The 18,518-nt window shown below is 50.2% G+C and overlaps 1 long non-coding RNA gene across 1 annotated transcript in view; it reads right to left on the bottom strand.

Annotated features, from left to right (window-relative positions):
• The window catches only part of LOC311190106, a 28,182-nt gene extending 10,805 nt beyond the window's left edge, over positions 1-17,377 (bottom strand). The window contains exons 1-2 of the long non-coding RNA XR_014617188.1: positions 17,320-17,377; positions 12,669-12,795 (exon numbers count right to left, since the gene is read on the bottom strand). This is a non-coding gene — a long non-coding RNA (uncharacterized lncRNA). The remainder of the gene's footprint in view (positions 1-12,668; positions 12,796-17,319) is intronic.
• Between the last annotated feature and the right edge of the window lie 1,141 nt (positions 17,378-18,518).

Below are 18,518 nucleotides of genomic sequence, written 5' to 3'. Positions count from 1 at the left end.
GAGCAGAGGCTGCCCATGGCCCCCTGGGTCCCACCCTTCAGCTCTTGATCCCCAGTGATCAGATCCCCTCTGGGGCTTCTTCTCTGCAGGCAGCCCCAGTTCTTTCAGCCTATGAAAATCTACAGACAGAAAGAACAAGGGAGTAAAAAAGGTTTTACAAGGAGATGATCTGAATTCCCAGCTCTCCTCAGAGTACCTGTAGAGCCTGCTGCAGTCAAGGAAGAAAAGACCATTTTCCAGTTAATTGTTTTAAATTCCCTGACTAGTGACAGCGACACAATTAAATCTTTTCCATTCCTGACACGTGCAAACTGTCAAATTTCACCCTACAGCCTGGAAATACCATTAAGGAAACTACTGAGCCAAGAAAACAGTGACATATAGCCCAACCTTTCGGCCACGAGAAGGTCAGTTTTGCCATGCCCATCATCTATTTTTAGCCCACCAGCCTGCAAATCTCTTCAAACAGTTTGTTTGGTCTTAATTTTGCATATTTGTTTTGCTAGTCTTTCCCCCCTCCCTGGGCAGCCTGTGCCACAGCCCCACAACTCTGCCAGGGAAGAACTTTGCCCTCCCAGCTGAGCTGACCCTGCCCTGGGGCAGCTTGAGCCCATTGCCCCTTGGCCCATCTCCTGGCCCCTGGCTGCAGAGACCATCGCCCACCTCTCTGCACCCTCCTGGCAGGGCAGGGGAGGTGGGGAGAAGGGCTCCCCTCAGCCTCCTCTTCTCCAGGCTCAACACCCCCAGCTCCCTCAGCTGCTCCTCAGAGGATTTGCCCTCCAGCCCCTTCCCCAGCCTGGCTGCCCTTCTCTGCACTCGATCCAGAGACCTCAACGTCCTCAAAAAGAAAAGTGGATGTGTCTGCTAACGTCCAGAGGGAAGAGTGTAAAGGACCTTGTAATTCATCCTTCCAGGTGCAGGAAGCTGTTACACCTCCTCCTTTCCCTGACAGCCTCAAACACCCCAAATCCACCTGCCAAAGGGAACTTCCCCAAAAGCATCCGACACCAGCGAATCCTTGTGGTCTTCAGCTTTGGTCAGAGCACTTAATCACATCAAACTAGGGAACAAACTGCTCTTGGGGTGCAAAGCAATAATTATAGTAAAGACAAAGTAACTGACAGAACCATTTAGCCCACAGATGTGAAGCCACCTTCAGCGAGGTACTTACCAAGAATACGCAGTGTGTTGTAAATACCCTAATTCTTTACTCCCCTTCCCTTCCCTTCCCTTCCCTTCCCTTCCCTTCCCTTCCCTTCCCTTCCCTTCCCTTCCCTTCCCTTCCCTTCCCTTCCCTTCCCTTCCCTTCCCTTCCCTTCCCTTCCCTTCCCTTCCCTTCCCTTCCCTTCCCTTCCCTTCCCTTCCCTTCCCTTCCCTTCCCTTCCCTTTCCTTCCCTTCCTTTCCCTTCCCTTCCCTCCCCCTTTCCCTTTCCCTTTCCCTTTCCCTTTCCCTTTCCCTTTCCCTTTCCCTTTCCCTTTCCCTTTCCCTTTCCCTTTCCCTTTCCCTTTCCCTTTCCCTTTCCCTTTCCCTTTCCCTTTCCCTTTCCCCTGTCTCTCTTTACCCTGCACTGCCAGGATCTACAGGTTGCCTCCTGCCTAACCCTGTTGCATAGCTGCTCTCTCCAAGTTTACACAGAACTTACCACAAGGAGATCTAGTCTGTGAGAGTCCCTGGCACTGCTAGAATACAACTCAATAGCAAGAGGAGACATTTAACATTTGGAAGAGGCCTTGGGCATCAGCAGCATGACCTTGGAGCGTGGCTGTGACTCCTGAACACAGCATCTACCTGAACACCAAGACAAATCTCTCCAGCTTGTGCTCACTGCACCGAGCAGTCCCATCTGCGTCGTCTTGCAGGTGCTCCAAGTGAGTCTCCATTTATTACCCAGTTTTGGAGAAACCCAGGAGAATACCTCCATCAATTTGCTGTGAAGTTTCACCTTCACTTTGACCAAGCACAGAAGTCTGGTCAGTAAGTTTCTGGGAGTGTCAGCTATTCCCTAGGGCTAAGCACGGAAATACAGCATTTTTCACTGTCTTAAGCTCACAAGTTTTGCAACACTAATCCCTTTAAAGCATGTCTTCTACCCCAAAAAACACGTGAGGCCAGCAGCTCTAATGCTTCTGATAATCTAATCCTCCTTCATCAGACCTTTCCACAAAGTGCAGCAATGCAGCCATGTGCTTGCTCCCACCTCACTCACCTCTGCAAAGCTTCTCTCATTTATTACTTTAAGAAAACCAGTATGCTTTCCCAGAGAATCCCAGAAGGTTAGGAGTTGGATGGGATCTTGAAAGATCATCCCGTCCAACCCCCCTGCCAGAGCAGCATCACCCAGACTAAATCACTCAGGAACACATCCAGGTGGGTTTGAATGGCTCCAGAGAAGGAGACTCCACAACCTCTCTGGGCAGCCTGGCCCAGGGCTCTGTCACCCTCACAGGGACAAAGTTCCTCCTGACATTCCCATGGAACTTCCTCTGCTCCAGCTGCACCCGCTGCCCCTTGTCCTGTCGCTGCCACCCCTGAGCAGAGCCTGGCTCCAGCCTCCTGACTCCCACCCTTTACATACTGATGAACATTAATGAGGTGACAAAGCTTTCTTAAAAGCTATTTAATTATGAAACACCCCCACAAGTCACTCCTCAAAGACTGAACTTGGACACCACTGCTCACCCACCCTGAGAGCAAGCACTCCGTGGCTGCTGCAGGCTCGTGGTGATACGTATTTTACCCTCTCCATCTCTCTCCTGGTGAATCTGCACTCTCTCTCTGAAGCACATCCCTTTATCCCTGAGCTCCATTCCATCTGGCTGCAGATTCCCAGCCATATACCCAGTAATGACTGCAGCAGCAAGAGGCCTTTGTGAAAGAAACTCAGAAAACAACTTTAGAATGCTGGCTTGACACCCCCCCCCTTGAATAGGGAGAGGGACCACACAGGCTGACACACCCCACAGTGGTCCAAGGACTGCTATGTGCACCAATGATCTGTCAGTTCAGGTACAAAGCAGGTCTGAGCTGTACCTGTATACTGCACATGTGACAGAACAACCCCCTGCAGCGCTACAGGCTGGGGGAGACTGGCTGGAGAGCTGTCAGGCAGAGAAGGACCTGGGGGTGTTGGGTGACTGCAGGCTGAACATGAGCCAGCAGTGTGCCCAGGGGCCAAGAAGGTCAATGGCATCTTGGCTTGTGTCAAAAACAGTGTGGCCAGTAGGTCTGAGGAGGGGATTGTGCCCCTGGGCTGGGCACTGGGGAGGCTGCAGCTCCAGTGCTGGGTCCAGTTCTGGGCTCCTCAGCATCAGAAGGACAGGGAGGTCCTGGAGCAAGTGCAGAGAAGGGCAACCAGGCTGGGGAAGGGGCTGGAGGGCAAATCCTCTGAGGAGCAGCTGAGGGAGCTGGGGGTGTTGAGCCTGGAGAAGAGGAGGCTGAGGGGAGCCCTTCTCCCCACCTCCCCTGCCCTGCCAGGAGGGTGCAGAGAGGTGGGCGATGGTCTCTGCAGCCAGGGGCCAGGAGATGGGACAAGGGGCAATGGGCTCAAGCTGCCCCAGGGCAGGGTCAGCTCAGCTGGGAGGGCAAAGTTCTTCCCTGGCAGAGTTGTGGGGCTGTGGCACAGGCTGCCCAGGGAGGGGGCTGAGTTCCCACCCCTGGGGGTGTTTAACAGGGGGGAGATGAAGTGCTCAGGGATATGGGTTAGTAGAGGATGGGTACAGTTGGACTTGATGATCTCAAAGGTCTTTTCCAACCATGTGATTCTGCTCAGTGTGACCCAGAGCAGTAGCAAAAGACCTGGTGAGCAAAGAGAAGTCATTTCCCCTGGAGAGGGAGGGAAACTTCGTCCACACAATTCAACCATCTGCAGAAGTGGGCACACATCAGGGCTTTATCTGGATATTTTACCCACAGAAATACAAGTGCAATTAGCTGTGAAAATAGGTTCTAAAAATAGCCTGTTCCTTACTACCACGATTCTCATTAACATAAAAATTACCACAGCGTTGGCCATAGTTCATGAAACTATAATTGTTTCAGAAGTGAAGAGCTTTTTAGCTCTAACATTTACAAAGACTCTGAGAGAAGCTGTAGTAACTGAAGGACCGATTGTTAAATACCACCTAGTCTGTTGCTGCAAACGTGCCCATAAAACAAGAGGAAAGATGACTTTTTGGAGGTGATGCTGGCTACCTGCCAGTACCAGCGTTTCACCACCACGTTCAGGAGGAATTGAAAAGGAAAATCATCTGCCCCACTAAAAATTTCAGAGCTATATTTAAAAACACAGATAATTGTCTTCCCCAAAGAGTAAAAATCAATGGAGATCAACACTTTAACTGCCTTTTATTAGGGTTATTAAAAGCTCCTGGTAGAGGTGCAATAGATTTAAGTTTCATTCTGAATTTCATCTCCTTGAGAAAAAGGAGAGTCCTCAAGAAAACTCTCTCATTTACAGCTAAAGGTGATAAGAGTGGGATTTAAAGTTTTACAGCAACATCAAATCCATCATGAGGAGAAAGGAGACTTGTATTACCTGCTGCAGGACTCACTCTATCTATCCCTCTCTGGGTGTTTGAAGCACCCAGGGAAGGTGCAGCCCACTGCACGGCTTACGCTTGGATCCCAGATGCTTTGGGTGCTTTGCTCAAATCAGGCTATTTCTGGGAAATGCTTATTTGGCAATTCCTTCAAGGCAAAAAAAAACCCCAAACCCCAATCCACCCTGACACATGACTGTAAGGAAAGGAATCTGCACCAGGCTACAGTCGTTCAGTGACTGCATTTTCTTTAAGGAATGTAGGAAGGGCTCTGGGGAATTGAACCCAGAATCACGTCATTCCCATACCTGTTTCCTGTTCAGTGGTCCTGCCTGTGGTCCTACCCTCATCTTTTTATGTCTAAAAGGCTTTAGATGCAGCGAGTGAAGCCACAGGACCTTGTCATGCATCTCCTCAAGGCAAAATAGCTTCCCAGCAACCAAAGGCCTATCTGATGTTTCCGAGCAGCATCCACCAGCTCCCTTGTGCCTTGTTCTACAAGCAACCTGCTCTGACACTTCCCACACTTGAAATTTCTCATCTTCTGCCTTTCTCCCTCCTTTTCCTTTCCTTTTTCTTCTGCTCCCCAGATATATTTCATCTACAAAGGGTCTTTAAAGTTATTTAAGGTGGGCTTACAGCCATCCCTCCTGGAAGACCAAGGGGAACAGTGAATCATGTTCCCAAGGGCATGGAGCGATAAGATGAGGGGTGATGGTTTCAACTAGAAAAGGGGAGATTTAGGTTGGGTGTTAGGAAAGAGTTCTTTGATATGAGGGTGGTGGATCACAGGCACAGGTTGCCCAGAGAGGTGATGGAGGCCCCATCCCTGGAGACATTCAAGGTCAGGCTTGATGTGGCTCTGAGCAACCTGCTCTAGTGAAGATGTCCCTGCTCACTGCAGGGTGGGACTAGGTGGCCTTTAAAGGTCCCTTCCCACCTAACCCATTCTGTGATTCTATGCTCATGCTTAGGCAAAGACCATAAAAATAAAATACAGGCAAGCACAGCAGTCCCTTCTCCTCTCCATTAACGTGTTGCCAGCTTAGTAATACTTATTCCAGAGCAGATCCAGTTTGCTGATTACACTATTGCCACTCAGCGGCTCTGCAGAACCAGAGTGAGGAATTAGTAATGGCATCCTGGGAATCCTTTAGCCTCCTAAACTTTTTGCTTAAATCCAAAGTTCTGCTTGGTAGCCCTGTTGGCAAGTGTGATTCATGAATCCTTCCAACCATTTACCCCTAGAGTCACCTCATCTCTCTCACGCTACAAGAGCGAAGCCGGGTGTTTATGGTGTTCCACAGAACGAGGTGTCTGCTCTGGTAACAATTCCATTATTCCTGCTGAGTCCTTGATTTATTCTAGCTATTATTCTAATTATTTTCTCCAACCACCTGCTATGTGAGGCACTGAGGATGGCTCTTCTCTCTTACCACTTCCATTCGCCGACAGCGAGGAGGAGCGTGTGTGTACATGGGTACAACTACCTGACACTACTCCTGGCACGACGACACGGGTGGTGGGAGGAAGCAGAGCGTACTCCTTCCCCCACAGCGTTTTCCTGTATGTGGAATGGGGTGGAAAGACTTGAAGTTGAAAGGAAATCCTCTGAGGCTATAAAAAGAATCAATAACAAGGGAGGAAAAGAAGCGTGACGGCGCGGGAGGAGTGGAGAAGCACAACGCAACTGGGCCAGCCACTCCACTTCAAGAACATAAAAAAGTAAAAGAGTAGTGATCTTCAGGATGAAGACACCAGGAAATAAAACCCAACAGTCACCTGGCACTCACTGTAAAAATGAAACATGTAAAAAGATCTAATACACTCCTAACAGTAATGTTTTGAGTCATTATTAATAAACTTTTGCCCTTGGACTTGGCATTGGGGAGGCTGCAGCTCCAGTGCTGGGTCCAGTTCTGGGCTCCTCAGCATCAGAAGGACAGGGAGGTCCTGGAGCGAGTGCAGAGAAGGGCAACCAGGCTGGGGAAGGGGCTGGAGGGCAAATCCTCTGAGGAGCAGCTGAGGGAGCTGGGGGTGTTGAGCCTGGAGAAGAGGAGGCTGAGGGGAGCCCTTCTCCCCACCTCCCCTGCCCTGCCAGGAGGGTGCAGAGAGGTGGGCGATGGTCTCTGCAGCCAGGGGCCAGGAGATGGGCCAAGGGGCAATGGGCTCAAGCTGCCCCAGGGCAGGGTCAGCTCAGCTGGGAGGGCAAAGTTCTTCCCTGGCAGAGTTGTGGGGCTGTGGCACAGGCTGCCCAGGGAGGGGGCTGAGTCCCCAGCCCTGGGGGTGTTGAACAGGGGGGAGATGAAGTGCTGAGAGATCTGGGGCAGCACAGGACAGGGACAGTTGGACTCCAGGAGTTTAAAGGGCTTTTCCAACCTTGGGATTCTATGAAACTCTCCAGGAAAAGTTTCTGTACACACCCCCACCCACACACAGAACGTCCCAACCCCAGACCTGCTTGCCAAAGAGCGGGCAGCCCAGCCCCTGGCTGGAAGTAGCAGGAAACACTTTGAAATCAATAGGTCATCAGGGACAGGAGCGACGTTACTCCTGGAACCGTAATTACCTGCTCAGTTTGAAGAAGCACCCGGTATTTTTAGTAAGTAGTCAGCACAATCAGCAAGTTATTATCTTCCCAGGAGAAGCCCCTGTATTTAATACATCAACTGGTAACAAAGGCTCAGACCTCCTTCTAAAGTCACCTGGTCCCTTTTTGTCCTACCTTTCCCTGGTTGGAAAAGCAGGGTGGCTGGAGAGGAGGATAGTACCACAGCACCTCACTTCCCTCCCCACCCCCAAACTTCTTTAGTACTACAAACCCAAAAACCTCTAAGGATCACAGAATCACAAGGCTGGAAGAGACCTTTGAAGATCATCAAGTCCAACCATTCCCATCCTGAGCTAAGCCATATCCCTAAGTACCTCACTGACCCTTTTTGATGAGGTACTTAGGGATATGGTTTAGCACAGTTCATCCTTGATGAACCACGAGTGTCTTTGTCCCAAAAAGTCAGAGGGTTAGAAAGATTACCTATTTGTGGGAACTAGGAGGACATTACATCAAAGCACACAACCACTGCTCCAGAGCAGCTCTGTATCATCACAAGAACCCAAACTCAGTTCCTCTCACGTGGTTTTTTTATGCAACAGAAGCCTCTAAATATTTACCAGTGTGGACTAACATTTATACAGCCCAACAAATAATGATGTTGTTTTAATAACTCAAAAGCCTGATGCAAAATTGTAAGGTAGGAAACACAGAATGTCCTCTTCTAGCTGAATTCCCAGGAAAAAAAAACACCCAAAGGAATTACTGTTTGCTGTGTGCTCCTACAACAGTCACCAGTGCAGGGCTCTGGGATGCAGGGAGAAGAAAAGAGAGGAGAAAAAAGGGCTGGTTTTACCCTCTGTTCTCTATTTAAGACAAACATTCTTTAAAGAATGAATTACAAAGGCAGAGAAGCTAAGGGGAGAGCTGTCTCTTGATTACCATTCCATCTTCAAACATGTCAGAGTGATCCACAGCCCCTCTCATTCCCTGCAGCTCCATTTCCCACGAGGGAGAGTGATCACTGAGCTGGGCATCAGCTCTGCAGCTGCCTCTGGTCTTTTCTCCTGGTCTCAGATCACAGCAGACACCCCCTGCACCTCTCCAACATGGGCACTTTTGATTCTTTCCCTCCTTTTCCACACTCCCTTCTCTTTAAAAACCAGGCAGGTATCATTCTTCTCCACGCTGATGTGATCCATCACCTCTTCCCCACCAGCCTGCCTCTCCAACTCCCATTTTTCTTCCTCACTCCACAGCAATCAGGTTACTTCTGGAGGGCTTCATCCTCCACACCCATTACTCACCCTCCAACTCCTCATCTGTACGTTCACTGGAATCAAATCTTCCTCTGATCTGTGAGGGCGGCTTCAGGCTCCTGAACTCGTTCACAGGGCTGTCACTTCAGTTGGTCCTTCCCCCCATCACCCTCCTTGTATTCCTGACCCCCTCCCAGTTAAACCATCACCTCGTTTTTCCTACTTCCTGCTTAGCATTTCTTTCTGCTGATGCTCCAACCAACCTTTCAGCCAACTCCAGCCCTTCAGCAAAGAATTCTGCTCTTACCTTACCCCTTCCTTTGCAGAAATGACAGGTTTTTTAACTCTCTCTTGGCCTCATTCTCATCCACTCTCACTTTCCTCCATCACAACATGCAAATTCCTTCCTGCCATGTCCCAGAGCTAGCCTGGCCCATCAACACTGGTCCTTCCAGCTCCTAAAGCCAAGAGACATCTCTGTCAGAAAGTTTGCACCAGGTCACCTTCTCTGCTTTGCTTTCTCCTTCTCTCATGTTTCTGTGCTCAATTACTTTCTCCAGCTTGATCTGAAACTCCATCCCCTCACAATTCCAGCCTCTTCACCATATTCTTGACTCCTCTTCCCATAACCTGCCTTCTGCCTCTCCTGCTTCTGAAAAGAATTGTCATCAACAGATGGAGAAAATCCACCATAGCATTACCAGTGTCTTTATCAATGACATGGATGAGGGAATCAAGTGCATCCTCAGTAAATTTGTGGGTGATACCAAGACTGGGTGGAGTATTGATCTGCCTGAAGGTAGGCAGGCTCTGCAAGAGGGGACTGGACAGGCTGGACCAATGGGCTGAGGCAAACTGCATGAGGTTCAACAAGGCCAAGTGCCATGTCCTGCACTTGGGTCACAAAACCCCCATGCAAAGATACAGGCTTGGAGAGGAGTGAGTCAAGAACTGTCTGGAGAAGGACCTGGGAGTGTTGATCACCAGCTGGCTGAACATGAGCCAGCAGTGTGCCTAGGTGGCCAAGAAGGCAAATGACATCCTGGCTTGTGTCACAGCCAGCGTGGCCACAGGGCCAGGGGAGTGATCATCCCCCTGTGCTCAGCTCTGGTGAGGCTGCACCTCGAGTGCTGGGTTCAGTTTGGCTCCCTCACCATAAGAAGGACATGGAGGCCCTGGAGCGAGTCCAGAGAAGGGCAACCAGGCTGGGGAAGGGTTTAGAAGACAAATCTTATGAGCTGAGGGAGTTGGAATTGTTTAGTCCTGAGAAAAGCCTGAGGAGACCTCATCGCTCTCTGCAACTAAAAGGTGGTGGCAGTGAGGTGGGGTTGGTCTCTTCTCCCTGGTAGCCAGTGACAGGACACGGGGAAATGGCCTGAAGCTGCATCAGGGGAAGTTCAGGTTGGATATTAGGAACAATTTCTGTACTGAAAGGGCTGTCAGATACTGGCAGAGGCTGCCCAGGGAGGGGCTGAGTCACCGTCCCTGGAGGGGTTGAAAAGAAAAGGAGATGTTGTACTTGGTGACATGGTCTGGTGTTGGACCTTGTAGGGTTGGAGAGATGGTTGGACTTGATGATCATAGAATGATCTAAGTTGGAAGGGACCCCAAGGATCAGACAGTTCCAACCCCCCTGCCATAGGAAGGGCCACCAATCTCCAGGCCTCCAACCTCTACATAAGGTTGCCCAGGGTCCCATCCAACCTGGCCTTGAACATCCCCAGGGATGGGGCATCCACCACCTCTCTGGGCAGTCTTTTCCAACTAAAGCCATTCTGTGATTCTACCCTTCCCCCATGAGCAGGGGAGCCTGTTGGCCTTCAGAAACCAGAGGCAGTTCAGCACCACTGGCAGTTCTACCTTTTAAACACTCCCCAAATCTCCTACAACGAAAGAGAAGCAGCTCCAGATCCAACAGCAGAAAAACTTTATACCCATTTATCATGAATAACCAGCAAAGAATAATAACAATAATAATGACTAAATATGTTCTGTGGAAGCTTGTAATTCTGCCTTAAATAATTCCTCCCTCTTCAGTTCTACATCTCACAAATACCTTAGATTACTGTCTCCCTTCTGTTGGGTCTTACCCAAGGTTAAGTCTTTAAATCTTTTAGTCAGGATTGTTATTCTTCCTCCACAAATTCTCTCCAGCCTAATAGTGCTTCAGTAATGACAGGAACATAAAGAACCCAGAACTACAGCTGCAGCTTCACAGGATATTGAGTAAGGGACTCAATTTTTGCTGTACCATCACTAGGAAAACACAGGAATGTGCTGTCCAGCCTCTACTTACCTTCAGCACTGTGAGAAAATAATCCAGAAGCAACAGGGTCTGGGGTGGGAATTCTGAGTTAACTTTCAGCTCTGTCACTGATGTCCCCTCCAGTTTCACCCCAGCCTCTCCTTTTGTCATATGAATGTAGTACTGGCTGAGTACTATGGTGTTATCATAGAATCCCACACTGGTCTGGGTTGGAAGGGACCCCAAGGATCACAGAGCTCCAACCCCCTGCCACAGGCAGGGACACCAACCTCCAGGCCTGGAGCTACACAAGGGTGCCCAGGGCCCCAGCCAACCTGGCCTTGAACACCCCCAGGGATGGGGCACCCAACCCTCTCTGGGCAGCCCCTTCCAGTCCCTCACCACTCTCTCTGCAAAGAACTTCCCCCTAAGATCTCATCTAAACCTTCCTTTATGTTTAGGAAGAGCTCAAGGAATTCTGCCCAATAAAGGGGCATAAAGAACCAAGAGGAGTTTTCAGGATTTCCTTTGGGGACTGTGCAGTGTTCTGACTTCTTTCTAGACACCCCTGTCTGCAGCATACCAAGATAAATCACTGCTTTCTGCTTGTTCTCATCACCACACCCCATCGTGGTGAGAGCTGCCCAGTGCCAGAAAGCACCTAGTGTGATCTGGCACTGAGAAATTCCTGGTTATAACCTGCATGTGGGTCAGGGCAATCCCAGCTCAGCTCCAGGCTGGGTGGAGAATGGATAGAGAGCAGCCCTGAGGAGAAGGACTTGGGGTGGGCTGATCGATGACAAGCTCAACGTGAGCTGGCAGCGTGTGCTGGCAGCTCAGAAGGCCAACTGTGTCCTGGGCTGCAACAGGAACAGCCTGACCAGCAGGGCTGGGGGGAATTCTGCCCCTCTGCTCTGCTCTGGGGAGACCCCACCTGCAGTGCTGTGTCCTGTTTGGGGGCCACAGGACAGGAAAGACATAGAGCTGATGGAGTGAGGCCAGAGGAGGCCATGAAGATCATCAGGGGGCTGGAGCACCTCTCCTGTGAATATAGGCTGAGTTGGGCTTGTTCAGCCTGGAGAAGAGAAGGCTCTGGGGAGACCTAAATACCACCTACCAATCCTTCAAGGGGGCCTACAGGAAAGAAGGAGAGGGGCTGGTCACCAGGGAGTGCAGGGACAGGCCAAGGGGCGATGGCTTCAAGCTGACAGAGGGCAGGGGTAGGTTAGATGTGAGGAAGGAATTCTGTACTCTGAGGGTGGGAAGGCCCTGGCACAGGGTGCCCAGAGAGGCTGTGGAAGCCCCATCCCTGGAGGTGTTCAAGGCCGGGTTGGATGGGGCTTTGGTCAGGCTGGTCTAGTGAGGGTGTCCCTGCCCATGGCAGGGGGCTGGAACTAGATGGGCTTTGAGGTCCCTTCCAACCCAAAGCACTCTGTGATTCTGTGATTCCTCCATCATGACCACATCTCCTGCACTCTTTTGAAAAGACAACCAACTCTGACTTGAAAAAAGACATTAAATAATAAAAGAAAAGAATCCCCCATGCTCCCACATACAGTGGTTTGTTCCCCACACTGTTTACCATCTGCTCTTTGCTCATTTCAATTCCTCTACAAAGAACTCCACATTCCCTTTCACACCATTGATAACTCTATTGAACAGCACAGAGCCAGGAACAGAGATGGGATATAATACACCTATACACTGCGCTCTGCCATTAATTACCTCTGAGATCTCATGCTTTTAGCTTTCAATCATGCACTATTCTAAATCCAAGGGAAGAAAACCACCTTGGAAGAAAGTAGGAGCTTTAGTTCCTATCAGAAGAGCTATATTCCACAGAGAGCAGAGTGACTCAGTCTTTCACGAGGCAAGGATATAATTTTCTGGATGAAGTAGTTCAACAAATCTTTCTCACTCTCCACCTTCAAAAATGAATTTGAAATTATTTGTCCTTAAGAAACAATTCCAGCCTGGATGGTAACTAATAGCTGAGCTAAGGAAGAGGGGAAGAATTAAGATGGAAAAGGTGGAAGAAACCAGAAACTCCCAGTTTGTTTTAAGCCATACTCACAACGAACTGGTCCATGTCCCTTTCCAGACCCACGTTTGGTAGATCAGGCATCATGTGTGCCACCACCTTAAATCCAGCATCCTTGGCTAAGTGGAAAGACTCACACACAGCCTTCACGGTGTGACCTCTGGGAAGAGAGAGAGAGATTCAGGATCACATAGGTAAAGATGTATTTTGATAGGTTTAATTGAGATTTATTTTCCAAGAAGTGAGAGGGGAAGTTGAGTGTTGACAGAGCCCTGGGACAGGCTGCCCAGGGGGTGTGGAGTTTCCTTCTCTGGAGAGATTCCAGCCCCATCTGGACACTGCCCTGTCCTAGGGACCCTGCTTTGGCAGGGGGTTGGACCCCATGGGCTCTGGGGGTCCCTTCCAACCCCTGTGAGTCTGTGATTCTGTGTTATCATTAGTTTATCACCACTCAAAGCCTTGCAACACGGCTGCTAATAAAGTAAACTACACTCAGGGCTGAAAGTAGCCCAGTTTGCTACTTGTAGAGAAGGTGAAGCACGGAAACAGGGGTTGGAAGGGACCTCCAGAGCCCATGGGGTCCAACCCCCTGCCAAAGCAGGGTCCCTAGGACAGGGCAGTGTCCAGATGGGGCTGGAATCTCTCCAGAGAAGGAGACTCCACACCCCCTGGGCAGCCTATTCCAAGGCTACAGCTGTTGAAATCACAGCCTGGGAAACTTTGGGAAACTGCTGGAATTCAATTTGTAAAGCAACAACCCAAGCTGAGGCCACAGGACGAGCTAGGGCACCACTCTGAAGACTCTGTGTAATCAGCATGAAGCACAACCAGAAACAACAGCAGCAAGAGAGGAGAAAGGAGAAGGATGGGGGGTAAGTAAAACCAACTAACACTCAAGTATTCCTTCTTAACAATTCTCAACCTCTAGAGGTGTCAAAGCTCCCAAACACAGGCTGGATTGGGACTCCTGAAGGATTTTGTGTTCTTCTCCACCAACATCAAACCACACTGGCTCAAGGCTTGCTCTGCTGGAGCTGGGTGAGAGCAGCAGCCCCAACAACTGCAGGAACAACAGTTGAATCCAGGTAACCAACCTCCCCCCTAAGTCCTTGCTTCTGCTCTCCCCTGCCTGGCAGGGCTCTCCCACTGCTGGCTGACATTTCTGGACATTCCCATTCTCTCAGCATCTATCAGCTTCCTTTCTCTCCAATCCCTGTTTTCCTCCCACCCCATCTTTTGGAATTCCCTGCCAAGAGATTAGCTCAGCAGGAGACACTTCCTCACCTCCACAGTGCTTTGAATGGAAGACTAACAGCATCAGGGCATCTAGCAGCCTTCCTGTCCCTCCAGGGGCTGCAGGAGAGCTGGAGAGGGGGTGATGCCCAGGGCAGGGAGGGCCAGGCCCAGGGGAACGGCCTTCAGCTGCAGGAGGGGGATGGAGAGGGGCTGGGAGGCAGAAATCCTTCCTGGGGAGGGGGGAGGCCCTGGCACAGGGTGCCCAGAGAAGCTGGGGCTGCACCTGGATCCCTGGCAGGGCTCAAGGCCAGATTGGCTGGGGCTTGGGGCACCCTGGGCTGGGGTGTCCCTGCTCATGACAGGAGGGACAGTGGGGGGGCTCTGAGGTCCCTTCCCACCCAAACCAGTCTGAGATTCAAGACCTTTACAAATACATACCTCCTCCTAAGACCAAACACTCACCAAACCAAACTGCTGCTTCCCTTGGTTAAAGAGCTGCATCCTTCCTCTCTACTGGAAGATTTCCACCTCCATCACACCCCTACGTGTAGTTTTGTGCCTATAGTTTTATTTATGATCTTTTTTTCACAAGCATTAACAGTGTTTTTTTGAGCCTGTTCAAGGACAGTATTACTCCAGACCTTGTGTAGCCTGAGGGGAGTAAATGGAGACTTGCTTCATAAATAAAAATTATTTTCTTATTAGAAGTGGAATTTGAGCTGCATCAATAACTTGATTATTTGATGCCTAGATCTGTTCTTGAATATTTTTCTGCCTCACAGCCACCAAAGGCAATCAAAAACCTCCACTAATGACTTATGGAACATAATAGAAAGTAATTTCCAAACAGTTAGCCTAATTGGTTGTAATCTGACATTTTGCTACAAGCAAAATATTAAAAGTTTAAAGCCAAAACACGTCCCCCACAAAGTAGAAAGAGGAACAGAAGCAAAATGAGGTAATTTCAAGAGAAAGAGGAACTTGAATCACCCTTCCCTCAAATGCATATTCCAATTCATTGCTCTAAAAAGTTGGAGGGAGGCATTGGGAGTGAAGAGCCTGCTCCAAGCCAGCCTGCAGCAAAAGCCTTTTAGGAATTCCACAAGCAGTGTTGCAAAGTGCCAGAAGCATTTAACACCATAATTCTACACAGAATTACTTCAGAATGAAATCAAGACAGTAATATCCCACTTCATTCTTCTTCTGATTCATCAGCAGGGAAGCAAGGGTTGGTTAGCAAACGGGGAAGGCAAAAGTGACAGGCAGCTTGGAATGGTTTCTGGTACTGAAGATGACTGAGGGGATGGCTAAGTAGAGGTTTTAAAGTCTCACTGTGGGTCAGGACACCTTTAAAAGATCCAAGGTAGGGAAAATAAGAAGGAAAAACTGAAGAGGAGTTAGTGAAGTTTATAGTTTTAGAGTAGGTGTAGTCACTGAGGGGTAAGAGTGAGATCTAGCTACGTTCCTCAGGATGGATCCTTTCCTTTGGAAAGCTCTGACATCTAGAGGAGGAAAGCACTACCTAGAAATATTACCTCTTCACTCTTGGGACTACTCAATAAATGGCTTTTTTCTGTCTGCTGCAACCTGGAGCCTGTGGATTCTGTGATTCTGTGAGCCTGACCATTCCACAGCAGAGCCATCCTCCACTTCCACGTGTCACCACAGCCAAACCCACAGGAGGAAACTCATTCTGGGATTCTTTAAGCCTCTAAAACAGTGTGTCCAACATTTTGAATTCTGCACTGCTGTCTTTGAGGTAGGAATGAACAAAACCAAGCTTCTCTTACTGACCCATCATCTCTCTCTCATTAGGGAGGATTATGGGTATTAAACATCCTTGGTAGGTGACTGGAAGATGCCCTGAGAATAAAGGCAGAAGTGAAAAAACAAGTCCCAAAAAATACATAGAAAATCACTTCTTTCAAAATCTGAACTGAATTTGAAATCAAATGAGGTTTAATAAAGGCAAGTGGGGAGTCTGGCACCTGGGAATAAGCTCTTGAATCGGTACAGGCTGGGGGGGACCTGCTGGAGAGGAGCTCTGGGGAGAAGGTCCTGGTGGGCAACAGGGTGGCCATGAGCCAGCAGTGTGTCCTGGGGCTGAGAGAGACAATGGGATCCTGGGGGCATCAGGGGGAGTGTGGCCAGCAGGTGACAGGAGGGGATCCTCCCCCTCTGCTCTGCCCTGGTCAGGCCCCAGCTGGAGTGTTGTGTCCAGTGCTGGGCTCCCTGGGATCAAACAGCCAGGGATCTCCTGGAGAGAGTCCAGAGGAGGGACAGAGATGCTGAAGGGCCTGGAGCATCTTACCTGGGAGGAAAGGCTGAGGGAGCTGGGGCTGTTCAGCCTGGAGAGAAGAGCCTGAGAGGGGATCTGATCACTGGGAATCAAGAGCTGAAGGGTGGGACCCAGGGGGCCATGGGCAGCCTCTGCTCAGTGTCTGTGGGGACAGGACAAGGGGCGATGGGCTCAAGTTGGAGCCCAGGGAGTTCCCCCCAATGTGGGGAAGAACTTCTTCCCAGTGAGGGTGAGGGAGCCCTGGGACAGGCTGCCCAGGGCGTGTGGAGTCTCCTTCTCTGGAGAGATTCCAGCCCCATCTGGACACTGCCCTGTCCTAGGGACCCTTCTTGGGCAGGGGGTGGGACCCCATGGGCTCTGGAGGTCCCTTCCAACCCCTCCAGCTCTGTGAGTCTGTGATTCTCTGATTCTGTGAATTATGAGACTCACAGCAAAACAATAATAATAAGAGAGAGCTTGGCTTACTCGCCTGCAAGGGGTGGGATGAACAATGTGCTGTGTGCTCTCCTACACAGGACAACTGTTCTTTTAGCCACAGGTTTGATGTGAGAAGGAATCCATCACAGGCCTAGAGCCAACCCCTAGAGACACTTTATGCCTAGAACGACTGTGGTTAATCTTTCAACAGGTGATGCTCCTGGCTCTGCCTTGTCAGCACCAGCTCTCTCCTCTCCAGCACTCAGCAGAAGGAGGTGTCTGGTGTAGAGAACACGCTGGCTGCTGGCAATGTGCCTCCAATAGATCAAGGCTGCGTTGTATGATCGAGCCTTTAGATTATGAATTATGTAGGACAAGAACTATCAGCTCTCTCTGGGCACACAGACTGCTTGGGAAATAAATGTGTGTTTGGGAAGCAGTAATAATAGGAGAGAGATGTACAATACAGGGTAAAATGAGTTTAAAAGAAAGCATCACGTGTAATTTCATCTTCTCAGGCTGCAGTCTGAAGAAATTCATGAAGCCAGTGAGGTTTATAGCTTCTCTTAGCAGGAATGGAACACAGAGGCAAGGAAATGAGTTCAGCATTTCAACACTCAGCATTGAAGAGGTGTTGGAGCAAAGAGGTCAAGGCACACACTACTCCAGACTACTCCAGGGAGCAGAGAGCTAGCAGCCCTGCTCAGTGTGGCTCTGAAGCTGTCTCCTCACCTGTTGGTGTCCCTGGCCACGTCCTCATACACGCTCTGCACTCCAATCTCCAGCCTGGTGCAGCCATAGGATAACATGTCACTCAAGTGCCTCTTCAGGCAGTAATCTGGTCTGGTCTCTATCGTTATCCCAACACATTTTGTCAGGCTTCGTTCTGAGTACCTGGAAAGAAACCCCAACACCCTCTATTAAACTGTGAAGGTGTCACAGTAACTTCCAAAGAGTTTCAAACACCCTCCAGGAGTTTCTGTGCCACCACCAGAATTAAAACCCAGGTTTAAACCTTTAAACACCCCAGCAACAAGGGAACACTCAACCTCATTGCAATGCATGGACAGAACCACACACAGCCATGCACACTAACCTGAGACTGGGGTTTGCTTTGTACAGCACAGAACTGGACTGTGGCAGCCTCACAGGGGGGTATAAAACACTTCTTGTTAGGAAGATCATAGAATCAGAATCACATCCTGTGTTGGAAGGGACCTGTAAGGACCATCCAGTCCAGCTCCTGGCTCCACACAGGCTCCAAGTCAGAGGTGGCACTGAGGGCATCGTCCAGATGCTTCCTGACCTCAGCCCAGCTCGGGGCTGTGACCCCTTCCCTGGGGAGCCTGTGCCAGTGCCCAACCCCCTCTCAGCACAGAACCTCTTCCTGACACCCAGCCTAAACCTCCCCTGGGGCAGCTTCACGCTGTTCCCTCGGGTTCTGTCCCTGGTCCCCAAAGAGAGAAGAGAGATCAGTGCTGCCCCTTCACTCCCCTCATCAGGAAGCTACAGACCCCATGAGGTCTTCCCTCAGCCTCCTCTTCTCCAGGCTGAACAACCCCAGGAACTTCAGCCTCTCCTCATAAGCCTTCCCCTTCCCAATCCTCAGTGCCTCCTCTGGAAACTCTCTAATAGTTTCCTGTCCCTCTTGACCTGTGGCACCCAAACCTGCCCCCAGGACTCGAGGTGAGGACGGTCCCAGACCAGACTGAGCTTTCACTACTCATCTTTTATTTTAGAGAGAGTGGTGAGGGGCTGGAAGGGGCTGCCCAGAGAGGGGGTGGGTGCCCCATCCCTGGGGGTGTTCAAGGCCAGGTTGGCTGGGGCCCTGGGCAACCTTGTGTAGCTCCAGGCCTGGAGGTTGGTGTCCCTGCCTGTGGCAGGGGGGTTGGAGCTCTGGGACCCTTGGGGTCCCTCCCAATCCAGGCCAC

The sequence above is a fragment of the Gallinula chloropus genome (assembly GCF_964237585.1).
Source record: "Gallinula chloropus genome assembly, chromosome: 3".
Classification (NCBI taxonomy): domain Eukaryota; kingdom Metazoa; phylum Chordata; class Aves; order Gruiformes; family Rallidae; genus Gallinula; species Gallinula chloropus.
The sequence above is the reverse complement of the archived record's forward strand: the minus strand, read 5'-3'. Positions and strand labels throughout refer to the sequence as shown.